At 53.8% G+C, this 15,286-nt stretch overlaps 1 protein-coding gene across 12 annotated transcripts in view; it reads right to left on the bottom strand.

Annotated features, from left to right (window-relative positions):
* Positions 1 to 15,286, bottom strand: part of ACOT7 (acyl-CoA thioesterase 7) — a 107,186-nt gene that overhangs the window by 32,794 nt on the left and 59,106 nt on the right. The window lies entirely within an intron of this gene.

Raw genomic sequence — 15,286 nt, 5'->3', positions numbered from 1 at the left:
ATATATCAATGGAACAGAATAGAGAACCCAGAAATGGACCCTCAACTCTGTGGGCAACCAATCTTCGACAAAGTAGGAAAGAATGTCCAATGGAAAAAAGTCTCTTCAACAAATGGTGTTGGGGAGAATTGGACAGCCACACGCAGAAGAATGAAACTGGACCACTTCTTTACACCACACACAAAAATAAACTCAAATTGGATGTAAGAACTAAATGTGAGACAGGAAGCCATCAAAATCCTAAGAGAAGAACACAGGCAGCAACCACTGTGACCTCGGCCTCAGTGACTTCTTGCCAGACACGTCCCCAGAGGCAAGGGAAAGAGAAGCAAAAATGAACTTTGGGACTTCATCAGGATGAAAAGCTTTTGCATGGCAAAGGAAACAGTCAACAAAACCAGGAGACAACCTACAGAACAGGAGAAAATATTGGCAAATGCTTTATCCGATAAAGGGCTAGTATCCAAAATCCATTAAGAACTTATCAAACTCAACACCTGAAGGACAAATAATCCAGTTAAGAAATGGGTAGAAGACGCGAACAGACATTTTTCCAAAGAAGACATCCAAATGGCCCACAGACCATGAAAAAGTGCTCAACATCGCCCGGCATCAGGGAAATCCAAATCCAAACCTCAATGAGATACCACCTCACACCAGTCAGAATGGATAAAATTAACAAGTCAGGAAACGACAGATGTTGGCGGGGATGCGGAGAAAGGGGAACCCTCCTACACCGTTGGTGGGAATGCAAGCTGGTGCAGCCACTCTGGAAAACAGTATGGAGGTCCCTCAAACAGTTGAAAATAGAGCTACCACACGATCCAGCAATTGCACTACTGGGTATTTACCACAAAGACACAAATGTAGGGATCCAAAGGGGTACGTGCACCCCAATGTTTACAGCAGCAGTGTCCACAATAGCCGAACTGTGGAAAGAGCCCAGATGTCCACTGAGAGATGAATGGATAAAGAAGATGTGGTATATATACACAATGGAACATTACTCAGCCACCAAAATAAGAAATCTTGCCATTTGCAACGACGTGGATGGAACTAGAGGGTATTATGCTAAGCGAGATAAGTCAATCAGAGAAAGCCAACTACCATATGATTTCATTCATGTGCAGAATTTAAGAAAACAACAAAGGATCATAGAGGAAGGGAAGGAAAAATGAAATAAGATGAATTCAGAGAGGGAGATAAACCCCAAGAGACTCCTAACTGTCAGAAACAAACTGAGGGTGGCTGGAGGGGAGGGAGCGGGGGATGGGGTAACTGGGTGATGGGCATTCAGCAGGGCACGTGATGGAATGAGCACTGGGTATTATATACAACCGATGAATCACTGAACTCAACCTCTGAAGCTAATAATACACTCTATGTTAATTTAATTTAAATTAAAAAAAAACTTAAAAAGACAGCCTCCTCCCAACCCCAGCAGCCAGCATGCAAATCTGAGCTGGGACAGGGGAGAGAACCATGATGAACTCCAAAACCTCACACACACAAACTCAGCATTTTATGGACTGAATTCACAGACTTCTAGTGCCCAGATAAGGGGGTAGGGCCGGTCGCACCATGGGTGTCTATTATGAGACTGTGCCCCAAATCCGGGATTTATCCCAGGTACCGGGAACAGTGACTAATATGGGCAGCGGGCAACTAGGATCCAGAGCGATCCCACACTCTGCTGCACATGGAGGCCTGGGAAGAGGTCGGGGTCTGCTCCACGGGGGACAGCCTAGGGGAGCAGGGGCTATGGGGGTCCAAGCTGCAGGAAGGCTCTTACTACTTCCATTAATCTATACCCCCCCCCCACAGAGGCCATGGCCGATTCAATGGGAAGTGACAGCAAGGTAGGCTTTAGGGTTCACTACATGGAAAATCTCTGTCCAAAACTCAAGTGTTTGGCCTTGAATCAGGGAGGTCTCCTTGGGGGCACCTGGGTGACTCAGTTAAGTGTCTGACTCTTGATTTTAGTTCAGGTCATGATCTCAGAGTCTTAAGATCGAGCCGTGTGTCAGGCTCTGTGCTGGGGGTGGAGCCTGCTTGGGATTCTCTGTCCCTCTCCCTTTGCCCCTCCCCCACAAAAAAAAAAGAAAGAAAAGGGAGGTGTCCTGGTGCCTTCAGAGCTGGAAACAGTGGTCCTCTGGGGTCCCGCATGTCAAGTGACTTCTGGTGTCTGCTCAGAGGGAAGACAGCTGATCTAAAGTCAAGAGTATAATAAGATGTGAACTCCAAGCGGTCTTCTCCCTCTTCACAGTAGGGAGAGGAACCACGTGGGACACATTGCTGCATGGGGCTGGTTCTGAGTCGCTCCTGTCGTCTGCAGCTGGGAGAAAACCATGAGGTCACGTGGCCCGTGCGGAAATAAGATAATGAAAAATCTCATCCTGTCCTGACTTATTTGTAAGGACTGTTACTGCAAAACAGTGCCGAGGGCGGTAGACATAATACGTTACAATCCATGTGTCCGCTGAGAAAAGTAAATTCTGTTAAAAACAATCCCCGGGGGCGGCTGGGTGGCTCAGTGGGTTAAGCGTCTGCCTTCAGCTCTGGTCGTGATCTCCAGGTCCTGGGCATTCAGGACCACCCCCCACGTTGGGCTTCCTTTTTTTTTCTTTAAAGATTTTATTTATTTATTTGAGAGAGTGAGAAAGAGCGTGAGAGGGGAGCGGGTCGGAGGGTGAAGCAGACTCCCTGCTGAGTGGGGAGCCCGATACGGGACTCCAGGATCATGACCTGAGCCGAAGGCAGTCGCCTAACCAACTGAGCCACGCTGGTGCCCCACGTTGGGCTTCCTGCTCAGCAGGGAGCCTGCTTCACCCTCCCTAAACACCCACCTTCTCTCCCTCCCTAAACCCCTCTCCACGGCTCGGCTCGTTCTCACTCTGTCTCTCAAATAACTAAAATCTTTAAAACAAACAACCAACCCCCGCCCTGCGGAAAGCCCCCTGCCCAGTTTGCAACTGTTTGCGGCTAATTGTGCTACAGAGCAGCCCAAGCTTCCGGCCCTCCTTGACACCGAAGTCCCCACCTCCTGTTCCCTTTTCTACACTTCAGTCTGAAACGTCGAGCACCCGAGCCTGCCACACAGTGCCTCTTCCCAGGGTCGCGCTGGAAAACCGCGTCACTTCCTCGCCACGCAGGCACAGTGGGGGCTGCCCGTGACAGGAACATCACTTCGGCAAATTACAGTCTGTCGTGTGCTGTCCTCATTACCCAGGATTCGCCACTTAAAAAATGACAACAAAATTGTAGATTTGCTGTCCCTGGACTCCGCATCCATTCCAGGAATTATGGGAAGGAGGAAAATGAGACCTGCTTAGCCACCAACATACAGATAAACAGCGGGCACCGGAGATATTTTTGAATCTAACATTTAACTGCTCATGGGTTTTTTAAGTATCGACAACATGTCGGCTGGCTTAAAAACAGAGGCTTAAATTTATTCTCCCAGGCCCGACTGGCTGCCTGGGTCACGCTTGCCTACAAACCCAGAGCGGCAGTTAGCAGCTCAGAGCCCAGCACCGCTGCTGCCTGCACTGTGGGTGGCGATTTCAGATGCCCCCGTTTCTATATTTAATCCCAGCTGACGGAGTGTGGGTGCCAGCCTCCTATATTAAGAAAACAATAGTAAGTTCATTCTATTTTAACTAGTCCACCCCTCAGCAATGGCAACGGGTTATTCTGAGAGCCAGCTGAGGGACAACCTCCCAAGACAGTGCGGCGTCTCCCTCCCAGGCTCCAGATGTACCTGTGGGCATCTGTGTGAAAAGCGACCAAGGGCAGAGGAATATTAGGTAAGGTAATTAGTAAGGATTATTTTTGGCAATTAATACACAAGGTCGTAAAGATGATGGGTTTCTACTGTCAAAATATCAAAAGCAGGAACTGTGGCAGAGGCCTCGGGCACAGCTGGACTGTGGTTCCCACATGCCTGGGAGCCGGGAAAAGGGGCTGCCTGGGCGTGTTTCACCCCTCACATTCTGTGTCAGGTCACAACTGCATGTGCTTACTGCTGCTTGAGAATCGATGCTTCCCTCTTCCAAACAAGGCAGCAGGGAAAGTAGGGCGGGCGGATTCCTGTCCCAACTGCCACGGAGATTATGGATCAGGTGGCGGTGCTACGCTCAGCCCCTCCCCGCTACCCACTCTGGGAAGGGCAGGCTGAGGCCTGGAGTCCACGCAGGGCCAGGTCCCATCTCTGAGGGCCGAGAACCACTCCAGGTGGTGTCAGCTTCCTCAAAGGAAAGACTCAAGTCAGGGTGAAGGGTAATACTTAAGAATTCAAGAGTGCAAGATACTCATGATACTACACAGGAAAGACATCGTTAGGGGCCATCAGTGGCCCTAATGATGCAGCTAAATAGGCAGCAAAAGCTAATTAATCCGGCACCAAAGATAAAACATCCCAGGACATCTGTAGAGAAGGACATTCTGCTGCTGTACAGCTGACTGGGCTCCTCAAGCAAAACACGCCACGTTTCTGGACAAAGAGGACTGCTGGCCAGCCACACACGTGCCCGGCTGGAGGTGGCCACTGAGAGGGCCAGCGGGCAGGAGGAAACCAATCTGTGGGACAGGCGTCAGCAGGGCGGTCAGACCCGGCGGCGCGCGCCAGCCCCCCCCCCCCCCCCACCGCAGCCCAGGAGGGGCAGGAGCTCCTGGCCAGCCCGCGGGCACCTGGGCTTTCAGGGTGGTAACCAGACCCTGCCTCCTGCCCTGCGCCCGGGAGCCATCTGGGTGGACAGGAAGCTGCTCTCTGGGGCTTTAGCTGCAGAGAACATTTTCAAAACCACAGATTCTTAGAAAGTGAGAGGTAGGAGGAGCGCTCAGCCGCATGATGAGAAGACTGGGGGCCCAAACCGGCATTTGCTTGCTCATCTCAGGACCCCCCCAGACCCGTTCCTCTAAAGTCAGAAACGTGCCTCACTCACCTCTTTTCTCCCTCTTCCCCAACCAAGGGCTTGGCACACTGTCTACCATGCAGCAGGGGCCCCCGTTAAATGAGGCCACAAAACTGGAAAGGAGCATCTGTGTCTTATTCTGTATTTTGCGCGAAATTGATTCCTCCCACGGGTGCAAAACACTGCTCATTCCCAACTGCCCCACGGAATCCAAGCGAACAAGAGCATCTGGGCTGGAGGCCTCCTCCTGCACCTTGCCTCCCAGAGGGCCTGTGCTTGGGCCACCAGCCTTCTCTCCGCCTGCGTACCACCTGCCTCCCTCCCGCCTCGGCCTGCCGTTTCTTCCTTCTGCCTTCTCCTTCAGGTCCCGGCTGAGCTGTGCAGTTCCCCAGCCTTAGGACCCCCGGCAACATGCGGCCCTTGGCTGCTGGATGTTTCAGGTGGGCAGTGTCTGCGCTGTGCTCTGCAGCGTCCCCACGTGTCCCATGGGGCTGACTCTGCCGCTATTAGGCGGCCGTTCTTCCCGCCTAGGGGCCCCTGCACTCTTTCCAGGTCATTCACTCGGCGCCTTGCATGTCTGCTCAGCCGGGGATGCAGCAGTGAGCACATGAGACCAAGTCCCCACCCTGTGAGCCTGCCTTCTGGGTGCGGCGGGGAGCCAACGGGCTGCTGTCTGTTAGGGCGTGGTGAACGCTTGGGTGCACGGTGAGCAGGTCGGGGAGGGGGTCCACCTTTCACAGGGGCCCAGGAAGACCCACCTTTTCTCCAGTGACCTGCAGAGAAAGGGGAGCAGCTGTGCAGTAGGCTGGGCGGCGGAAAGTCAGCAGATGGAAGAAGCGCAGCCGGGGTAGGAGGGAGCGGCAGGGGCAGAGCCCACAGCTGCAAGTGCCCCAGGCAGTCTTGGGAAGGTGAGGGACCGGAGCAAGGTAAGGGGGACCGGGAGGCATAGGGCAAGGCCTTCCTGGAGGGCCTCATAAGGACAGAAGCAGCACAAATAAAAAGATTTGACTTTGGGGCACCTGGGGGCTCAGTCAGTTGGGCGTCTGCCTCTTGATTTCGGCTCAGGTCACGAGCTCAGGGTGGTGGGATTGAGCCCTGTGTGGGGCTCAGCGCTGGGCCTGGAGCCTGCTTAATTAACATTCTCTCTCCCCCTTCCCCTCTCTAAAAAAAAGAAAGAAAGATCTGGCTTCTACTGGGAGTGAGACAGGCTCCCCAGCAGGGCCTGGGGGGCTGGGCCCCCCTGCACTTCTGCTCTAAGCGGACGGGGGAGGCTGCAGTGTAGAGAAGACATGGTTCGGGGGAGTCAGGCAAGAGGCCATGTCAGTGGAAACGGGAACCAGGAGGAGATGGTGTTGGTGGTGAGAGCTCACATTCTGATATGTTTGGAAGGTAGAGTCCAAAGGACTGGCTGACAGATGAGGTGCGGAGCCTTCGAGAGAGCCAGCCACGTCCCGGGAGGTCACAGGAATTCTGGCTAGACAACCGAGGGGAGGGCCTGGCCACCACTACAGGGGAAGAGCTGGGGGAGCCCACCAGCCATCCCAGGGGAGGTCCTGAGGCCTCAGCTGGAGTCCAGGGAAGAGGTTTGGCTGGAGCTATAAACCCGGGAGCCGGGGGCCTGGGGCAGCAGGAGGCCCTCGGGGAGCATGCATGAAGCCCCAAGGCCACGGGTGCAGGGAGGGGAGGGAAGGGGCCTAGGGAGAGAGGTTGGGCTGCATGAACTGTGAGCACCAAGACCTGCTCTCAGGCTGGCCAGAGGACTCCTTGACAGGAGGGCGGTGTTGGGGGCAAGCTCCAGAGAGGGCTCTGAGAGACACAGGAGGACGGAGCACAGACAGCTCACCAAGGCACCAGGCTGAAAGGGGGGGTGGAGGAAGAGGGGGCACAGGTGGGCCGGGGAGACCACTCTGCCAGGAAAGAGGCGCCTGGCCTCCAGCTGGCCTGAGGACACCAAGGACACTGTGACAAGTGGAACCTCAGTAACTCTGACGAAGGTTTTATGACAGTCACAATTCCATTATTCTTTTTCCAAAGCAAGTCAACTGCAGAGCTGGGAGCCCTGTTGGGTCAGTAAGGGGACCCCAGCACAGACCGTCAAGAGTGCATTAGAGCTAGGAGTAGGGGTCCCCATGGATAAACTTACTTGCAGACTCACAGGGACAGCACAGAATAGTAAACAACTCAGCCCGTCCCCTTATTTTCTGAACGTGCAGCATTCTCTCCCAGAGACAATCAATGCTCACACTCCCCACGTCGTGCATCCATTCATGGCTCCGACGTGATCAGCGGCTGGGGCGTAGCCACGGCTGAAACCGACCAGGCCCCTGGCCTCGGCAACAGAGGCAGAGTCAGTCCAGTTGGGTCGGTGACCACCCCACACTCCAGCCAAGTGCCAGGCAGGGTCAGGTAGACGGGTGTGGGCTCCCCTACGGGACGCAGCTGCCACAGGGTACTGTAAAGCCAGGCCTCTTCTACAAGTGCCCGCCGACTGGGGCCCACTCTCGCAGCCTGATCTAAGGACACTGGAGCTCCACACCCAGCTTGATTTACTGCCTGTGATTCTAACCGAGAAAAACTGCTAACAGCTCAGGACACAGCCACTTGGCAGCATCAACTCAAACCATCTTTCCGAATGACGTCTGTCATTCATTCAGCAGACACTCTTCAATTTCCTTCCCTGCAGACTGTACTCGCAGAGCAGTCGGGAAGGGAGGAAGTCAGGACAAGAAAGCTCGTCATCTACAGGAAATGAACCCCTGAGAATATCTCTGCCATCTGAAGAGGCAGAAAGGCGGAAATGCATAAGAGAGGAACAAAAATGTGTGAGGGTGTGCACGAACCATGAGACTGTGGACTCTGAGAAACACACTGAGGGTTGTAGAGGGGAGGGCATGGGGCATGGGTCAGCCTGGTGGTGGGTATTAAGGAGGGCACGTGTTGAATGGAGCACTGGGTGTTATGCACAAACAATGAATCATGGAACACTACATCCAGAACTAATGTAATGTATGGTGATTAACATAACACAATGAAATAAAATTTAAAAAAGAAAAAAAAACGTGTGAGGGTGCATAAGGACAAAGGGAAGGTTGCTACTCCCCGGGGAGAGACGGGCTCCCAAGGCACCATGGAGGAGCCGGGACGAGGGCTGGACGCGCAGAATGGGCGCAGGCGGGAAGAGCAGGATGAACGAAGACACGGAGGCAGAAAAGCAAGAGGCACGTTCAGGGAAAGAGAGTCTTAAGGGCAGTGATGAGGCTGGTCGGCATCCTGCAGGCAGCAGTGAGATCCGTGGTTTGAGAGCCACGGGTGCCACGGGCAGAGCCATGCTTTGCCAAGACCGATGCGCTGCCGGGGGCAGGTCAGGAAGGGGAGATGCCAGGGGCATGGGGCCCCAGGACTCAGCAACCCAGGGAGGGAGGGACAGGAAGGGGGAGGGCTCTGACGGCCCAACATTCACAGGTCTTGTGGCTGTGAGGTGGGGCCGGGGGGGGTGGTGCAGGGACGTGGGACAGCAGGGGGCCGGGGCTCCCCAGACCAGAGCACACAGCCAGGCCTGCGCCACCCCAGCCCCTCTCCTTCCTGGGGGTGGATCTGCTGCTCTTTTTGCAATTCCAGCAGTTACTTTTAATTTTTCTTTTTAGGTAACACAAGTTCCGAGTGACCCACTCTCTCCTCTGAGAACATCTTTAGCCAAACCCAATTCTGACAGGAAACGCTCTCCTTTCTGGTATTTCTAGTTCTGGATCGTTTAGAAATCCAGACTTGACTCTCTCTTTGACCAGGGCTTATTTAGAGGACTGTCTTAACTTGCAGGTGGTTACGTTCTTGTTATGGAAGCTTAGGCTTCACAGGTCCCACGCTGGGGAATCCAAAATTAAGATGCACTTTGTGGTCAGGTAAATGATAGCTCACAAACGCCCCACCGGATGTGAGAAAAAGCATGTGGCCTCCGTGTGTTCTCTGTGTCTATTATAATAAAACTAGTAAACTAAGTAAAAATTACAGTTGACCCTTGGAACACGGTGGGGTTAAGGGTGCCGACCCCCTCACAAACCCGCCTATAACTTTTGACTCCCCCCCAGAACCTAACTACTTAACAGCATACCACAGAGCAGACGCCTCACCCATAATAGCAACCCTGGATTAGCACGTACCGTGCGTGTGATGTGTTCTTACGATACAGTCAGCTAAGGGAAAGAAAATGACATGAAAATCGTAAGAGAAAACACACACACACAGGCTGTCCTGTCTTTGTTGAAAAAAATCCAGACATAGGTGGACCCGTGCAGTTTAAAACTGTGTTGCTCAAGGGCCTGCTGTTTATAACAACCACCAACTTTATTAAGTGTTTCCTATGCGCTGGTTGTTTGCCCCATATTATCTCATTTAATCCCCCTCAAACCCCCGTACAGAAAGGGAAGCTGTAAGGCCCGGTGGGGGGGGGGGGGTTGGTTAGGACGGCCACACGATTCTAGAGGGTGTCATCCATCCAACAGAAGTGATGAGAAGAACGGCCAAGGGGAGAAATGAAGAGAAAGATCAGGTCCACGGGGCCACTTCCTCCGTGAAGATGCCGAGGCCACTCAAGTGGGATAGAACAAATCTATCGGTTGCCACTTGGATAACGTCACAGAGGCCACAGGGCTGGACGAGGCACAAGGAGAAAAGATGGAGAGGGAGGAGAAGGTCCAGGACTGGGGGAGCAAGCACACCCAGGCCTCAGGCGACAGGCGGCAATCTGAGATTCAGGAACCCCCCCAGAACCCCTCACTGTCAGTGCGGGGAGAGTCACCCGGGAGGCGAGTGAGCATGCAGATGCCTGGGCCCGCCCCGGACTTACTGCAGGCTTCTCGGGGCGGGGCGTAGCATCTGTGTCCACGCCCGGGCACTCTGGCGCCAGCACAGATGTGGTGTGGGGGGGCATGAACCCAGCAGGGAACTTGGAGGGGGGCGGGTGTCCAATGCCCTCGAGAGGTTGGGGAAACGGGATGAGAGGGCATAGCTGCTGGGTGCGTTGAGACAGAAGCCCTCTTGCTGCGAGTTTCTGGGAGCCCCGAATCACAAGAACCCCCAGGGCACCTGTGGCTCAAAGTACAGGTCCCCAGGCCGGGGCCCAGACCAGCTCATCACACCCTCCTGGAGACGGCCCAGGAATCTGTGTTCCTAACAGGCACCAAGATGACTGCTGAGGGACAGCCAGGTTTAGGAAACCAGGTCAGCCCCAGTTCACTGCCACGTCCCTGCCTTGATTCTCATGTTGGAGCAGAGGCAGTTTTTACCCAGAACCAGATGTGATCATGAACACAGAGCTCTACCACAGACAATCCCACGTCCATTCCTCTGACGCTCTAAAGATCCGGGACAGGTACTGGAGAGGCGACCAGCATCACCCAGGTCAGCCCCTAGGACAAGGGCCCCGAAGGTCCAGCTCTCACAGAAGCTGTGGAAGGTGTGCACTGTGGCGGTGGGGAGGCTGACTGTCCAGAACAGAGCTGTCGCTGCCCCCGACACCCTTCCCTGACTGAGAGTCTGTAAACTTCCTTCCTCTCCTGGTTTTTGGGGTCTTCCATGGGGTAATTAACAGGACAACAATAATTAACTCTAAGAACAAGGTTCTCTGTCGTCCAGCTTTTAAGTAGTTAGCATGAAACACAACGATGGCTGCCTGTTTAAGGAACAAGCAGACAACAAGGAAGATTTCTGAGATGAGAACAGTGTTCCAAGGCAGGAAACATGCTCTGGGGGCTGGACCCGAGCTCGGTTCACGGTCCCCAGCTGTGTCCTCTTTCCCAGGGCTGCACATTTACAGTGGTTGTTGGTAACCCAGGCCGACCCGTCCGTCAGAATCCCCAGGGAAGGCGCCCTGAGGCGGAGGAGGCTTCAGAAAGCTGGCTGTGGCCAGAGCTGCAGGGACGGGTTTCAAGCACATGCAACAGACATTCACCAGCATGGTCCCCAGACCTTCGGACCCTTGGGGTGCTCTGAACCCCTGGGGGCGGGGCCCAGCCATCCAGAGCAGAGGCTCCAGGGGAGGGTCTGTGAAGTCCAAGCTTGGGTAGGGGGGGTGACATCACAAACGAGAGGAGCCCAGAAACTGCAGACCACTCAATTTAATGGCATTCGGGAAAGCAGTCAGTGGGAAGATTGTGGATGGGCCCCAGGCAGAGGCTAGAGCAAGCAGGGAGGCTCAGGGAACAGGGTGAGGCAGAGGTGCGGCCAGAGAGCTGACGGAGGGAATCCAGACCTCCCCACATCTCTTAACAGGAACCTTGGAGGCCAGAAGGGGTGCACCTCCAAGTCCCGGGGAGAGACTGCCACACCCAGCCAGAAAACGCTTTACACACGCGAGGTCCAGCCCCACAGAGCTGCTCCCCCAATCACTCCTCCCCCTCTCCTACAGCAACTCGAGAGTTTGACTGACGCGTCTGGCCAGCTAGACCCACCAGCAGGCGTGAGCGGTGGGTGCCGCTTCCTGGGAGCCCCCCGCCCACCCCGCCGTCCGGGCTGGAATGCTGGTGCCGCCATGTGCCGCAGCACCGCAGAAATGGGGCCGCCCCGGGGACGGCAGACCAGGCAGGGGGAGCCTAGGTCGCCAACACCAGCAAGCTTCCAGATGAGCCCTGGACTTCTGCATCATCCCCCAGGACACATCCATCGTCTGTGTGGTAGAAGCCACTGTGTGGGGACTTCAGCACAGTAGCTGAGCCTTTCCTTTCCTAGGAAGCCCCCGGAAAATGGGAGATCTGTGAAGGAGAGCAGTGCGGAGCAGGTGCAGGGAACGAGCAGTCCAGCTTGCAGGGGGCAGAGGGGAGCCCTCTCCAGGGAAACGTACTGAACGGCTGTCTGGCAGGCCTAACGGTCCCGAGAGGCTTTGCACAGAGGACTGGAGGCTGGGTGTTCAGAGCGGGTGGGAGATGCAGTGGCGAGACGCAGTCACGGCACGGGCTCAGCGCTCAGCAGCACTCACGCAGGCCGGGTCTGAGGCTGGCCCGCTGAGCAGCCCCGGGGAGACGGGGCCACAAACCAGGAGCACAGCCAGCACCGGAGCCCCCCAGGGGCAGCTGCGTTTTGTCGAAAGCCGTCTTGGACCACTTCCACAGAATATCTTGGTTTAAAATAATTAAAAATTTTTTTGAAGTAAGTGCCAAAGAAACATCCAAGGCCACCAAAAGTTCAGAAGTGAAGAATTCATGGTGGAGACGCCTCCGGCCTGCCCTGAGCGGGACGCCAGGTTACCCCAGGGAGCCCCCCACCACTGTCACGGTCGGGCCAGCATGAACAGTGATTACCCCCCCCAAGCCCACGTGGAACAGCCAGCAGAGGACCAGGCAGGGAGCGTCCCAGAGGAAGAAAGCAGCAGAGAACATCTCGGGAACCAACAGGGAGGAAGAGAACAGGCCTTTAAGAAGACAAATCAAACAAACAGACAAAACTAGCCCAGCACCTTTTCACCAAATTATAAAAAACGGTGTTTCATGATATAAATAAAATTCAACTGAAAACACACCTGGGAAAACAGACATACCTACAAACAAAAACAAAGAAAAATCACTTTTCTATTTTGGGCAAGTGTTTTCATTACTACTATCGGTCATTTTAGATGCTGCAGCTTTACTGACTCTCTAACGACCTGAGCTACCTTGATCATGGAATCTCTTGGATCATCCATCTGCAAAGACAGCTTTCCCTCTTTTCGGCCAGGTCCGGTGCCTGAGTTTCCCTCTGGTTTAATGCCGGCGGCTCAAATCCCCGAAGCAACGTTAATGAGCAGTGAGAGTGTGGCCCTTCACCTCAGCCCTGACCTTGGGGACAGTCCTCAGAGCTCCCCCTTTGAGGAAGATGCTCCCTTTAGGGCTCAGACACCTGAGTTTTGCCATGTCCGGGAAGGACCATCAGTTCCTATTCTCACTGAGTGTGTTTATCGAGGACGGGGGTCCAGGTGAGTTTATAAGGTCCTCCCTGTGGCATGAACCTAAACACCCTGTCCAGATACCCACCGGGTCCACCCCTTCGGGGGACGCAACCGATAGTGGGGGAGGGGTGGGGACGGGGAGGCCAGAGGAGAAGGGAGGGACTCGCATGGCTTCACTCGGGACTCAAGGAAGGCAGGAGCCCAAAGCCAGGCTGGAGCTTGTGCCAAGACCCTGAAATCAGAACCACGGGGACGCAGACGGCCCCTCCTTCCTGGCGCCTGGGACCAAAATCCCCCATATGATCCTGCTTGCTCCCCTCGGCTTCTGCTTCCCTCAGTGAATCCCCGGAGGGCCGGTCCCCGCACCCAGGACAGGCCAAAAGACCCGGCATCCAACTGCAGTCCTGCGTCCCACGTGGGGCCACCTACCCACCCCAGTCCAGCATGGCCAGCGTCCGTGTCGTGTGCTCTTAAGTGGTGGGGCAGGAGCTGGGCTGCAGGATCGGGACTCCCCGGTGTGTAAACGGCACAGGGAATCGGACGGGGAAGAATTTTTCAAAGACGCAGACACAGCACAGAATTACTGAATAAAAGCCGAATTAGCATTCATCTCAGCTCACGCGTTTCTCCTGCGCTTGGCATCCACTGAATTACAAGTTAGAGAAGGCTTTGACAGAAATGAGTTTAGACACCACTCTTACGGATAGCATTCTCTCTGTAGGAAAACGCCATAAAATTACAGTTCTTCCCAGGTGTTTTCAGCACAGTGTTTATTTTGTTCACTCGCTCCTGAGGACTTATTAGGTGATGTTTAGAGATGATTACGTTTGGGGAAAATATTAGGCTTTTTTTTTTTTTTTAACTTGTGGGCACAAAACCTCTACTAAAATAGGCATTAAATACTGCAAAGCCCTCATAAACATTCCTTAAACGCACTTTTTTTTTTAGATTTTATTTATTTATTTGACAGAGAGAGACAGGGAGAGCAGGAACACAAGCAGGGGGAGTGGGAGAGGGAGAAGCAGGCTTCCCGCCGAGCGGGGAGCCCGATGCGGGACTCGATCCCAGGACCCCGGGATCATGACCCGAGCCGAAGGCAGACGCTCAACGACTGAGCCACCCAGGCGCCCTTAAACGCACTTCTTAAAGAAACGTGCCTGCCTCAAACACAGCAGCTCAGGCTCTGTAAATGAGCACAGATTCTAGATTTGCAACAGTTCCCTCACTCACACCGCCAGGAGGTGCAGACAGAAGACTGGGCTTGTCAACAAGGAGACGGCGAAGGGTGGAGACGCCGCCTCTCCCGAACTTCCAACACGTGGACAAGACAAGCAAAAATTCTAGCACAAAGTTTCACAAATTTTAAGCGGAATGGAGCTCAATGAGGCTGAAAGACAATTCTCAGCAGTTACAGGGCCTGGGCTCCAGATGGGGAGCTCAGAAGAGGGGCTGCCCCCCAATTCTAAGAGGCAGGAAAGGGCTGGTGAAGAAGAGGAGACAAACAAGCCTATGGGGCCACGGCTGTCCTCATGGTACAGAGACACTCAGACCGCCACCGCATGCGCAGGCCTGGGCATGCATTTGTCATGAAGCGGAGCTTCCCTTGGGTAGGATCTAAGTTAATCAGATCTAAGGGCACTGTGGCCAACATTTAGTGGAAAGAGAAAAACAATGATGAAAGTTAAAAAAAAAAAAAAAAAAACACAAAACACCAAAGAGGATTAGCTAAAAAAGAAGCAAACTTTAAAAATATATCCCAAATCAGGGCCGACTCTCTGACTCTGACAGGCGCAGGGCCCATTATCCCATGAACGTGATCTGTGCCTCTCACTCATGTAAAGCTTTGTAAAGCATCTCTTCGACACTGTGTGAGGCCCTAGAGCCAACACAAAGAACAAGATCAAGCCCTGCCCCTGAGGCCTCGCCTGGTAGAAATATCAATGTAACCCTGCACAGAGTGGTACCATTTGAGCTGGGTTTTGAAGGATGAATAGGAGTTTTCTGAGAGGAAAAGAAAAGAGAGCTTGGTACTCCCGGCATTGGAGATGAAAGTGTAAATGAATGGTATTGTGCCCATGCTTACTGTTTTCCTTAAATTGCAAAAAAATAAGCATCCCCCATTAAAGTAAAAAGCGTCCTTCTATGACCCTGGAGTAAGTCCCCCTATGTCCCACCGCATTTCCTGAGCCACGAACTTTAAGGTCTATGTTGTTTAAAGTGGAATCTGACCGAAGTTAGAAATAAATGAGAACACAGGAGGCAAAAACATGCTTCAGTAGCCCCTTTGTTAGTGGGTCACACTGTTATTCCCTGGTGACATCACTGTCCCCCGAAAGGCCTTGCCCCATCCCACGGCCACTACACACCTCATGGTTCTATGCTCCCTGGGTTGCGTGTGACCCTCCAACAGGATAGTCATCCATCTGACTTTTATTTCCAATTTTAAAAACAGGCACCG

This window comes from Eumetopias jubatus, unplaced genomic scaffold (genome assembly GCF_037043125.1).
Source record: "Eumetopias jubatus isolate StellerSeaLion01/CBP00866 unplaced genomic scaffold, mEumJub1_p1.0 scaffold_4, whole genome shotgun sequence".
NCBI classification, from domain to species: Eukaryota; Metazoa; Chordata; class Mammalia; order Carnivora; family Otariidae; genus Eumetopias; species Eumetopias jubatus.
Note: the sequence above shows the minus strand (reverse complement) of the source record. Positions and strands in the feature narration are given on the sequence as shown.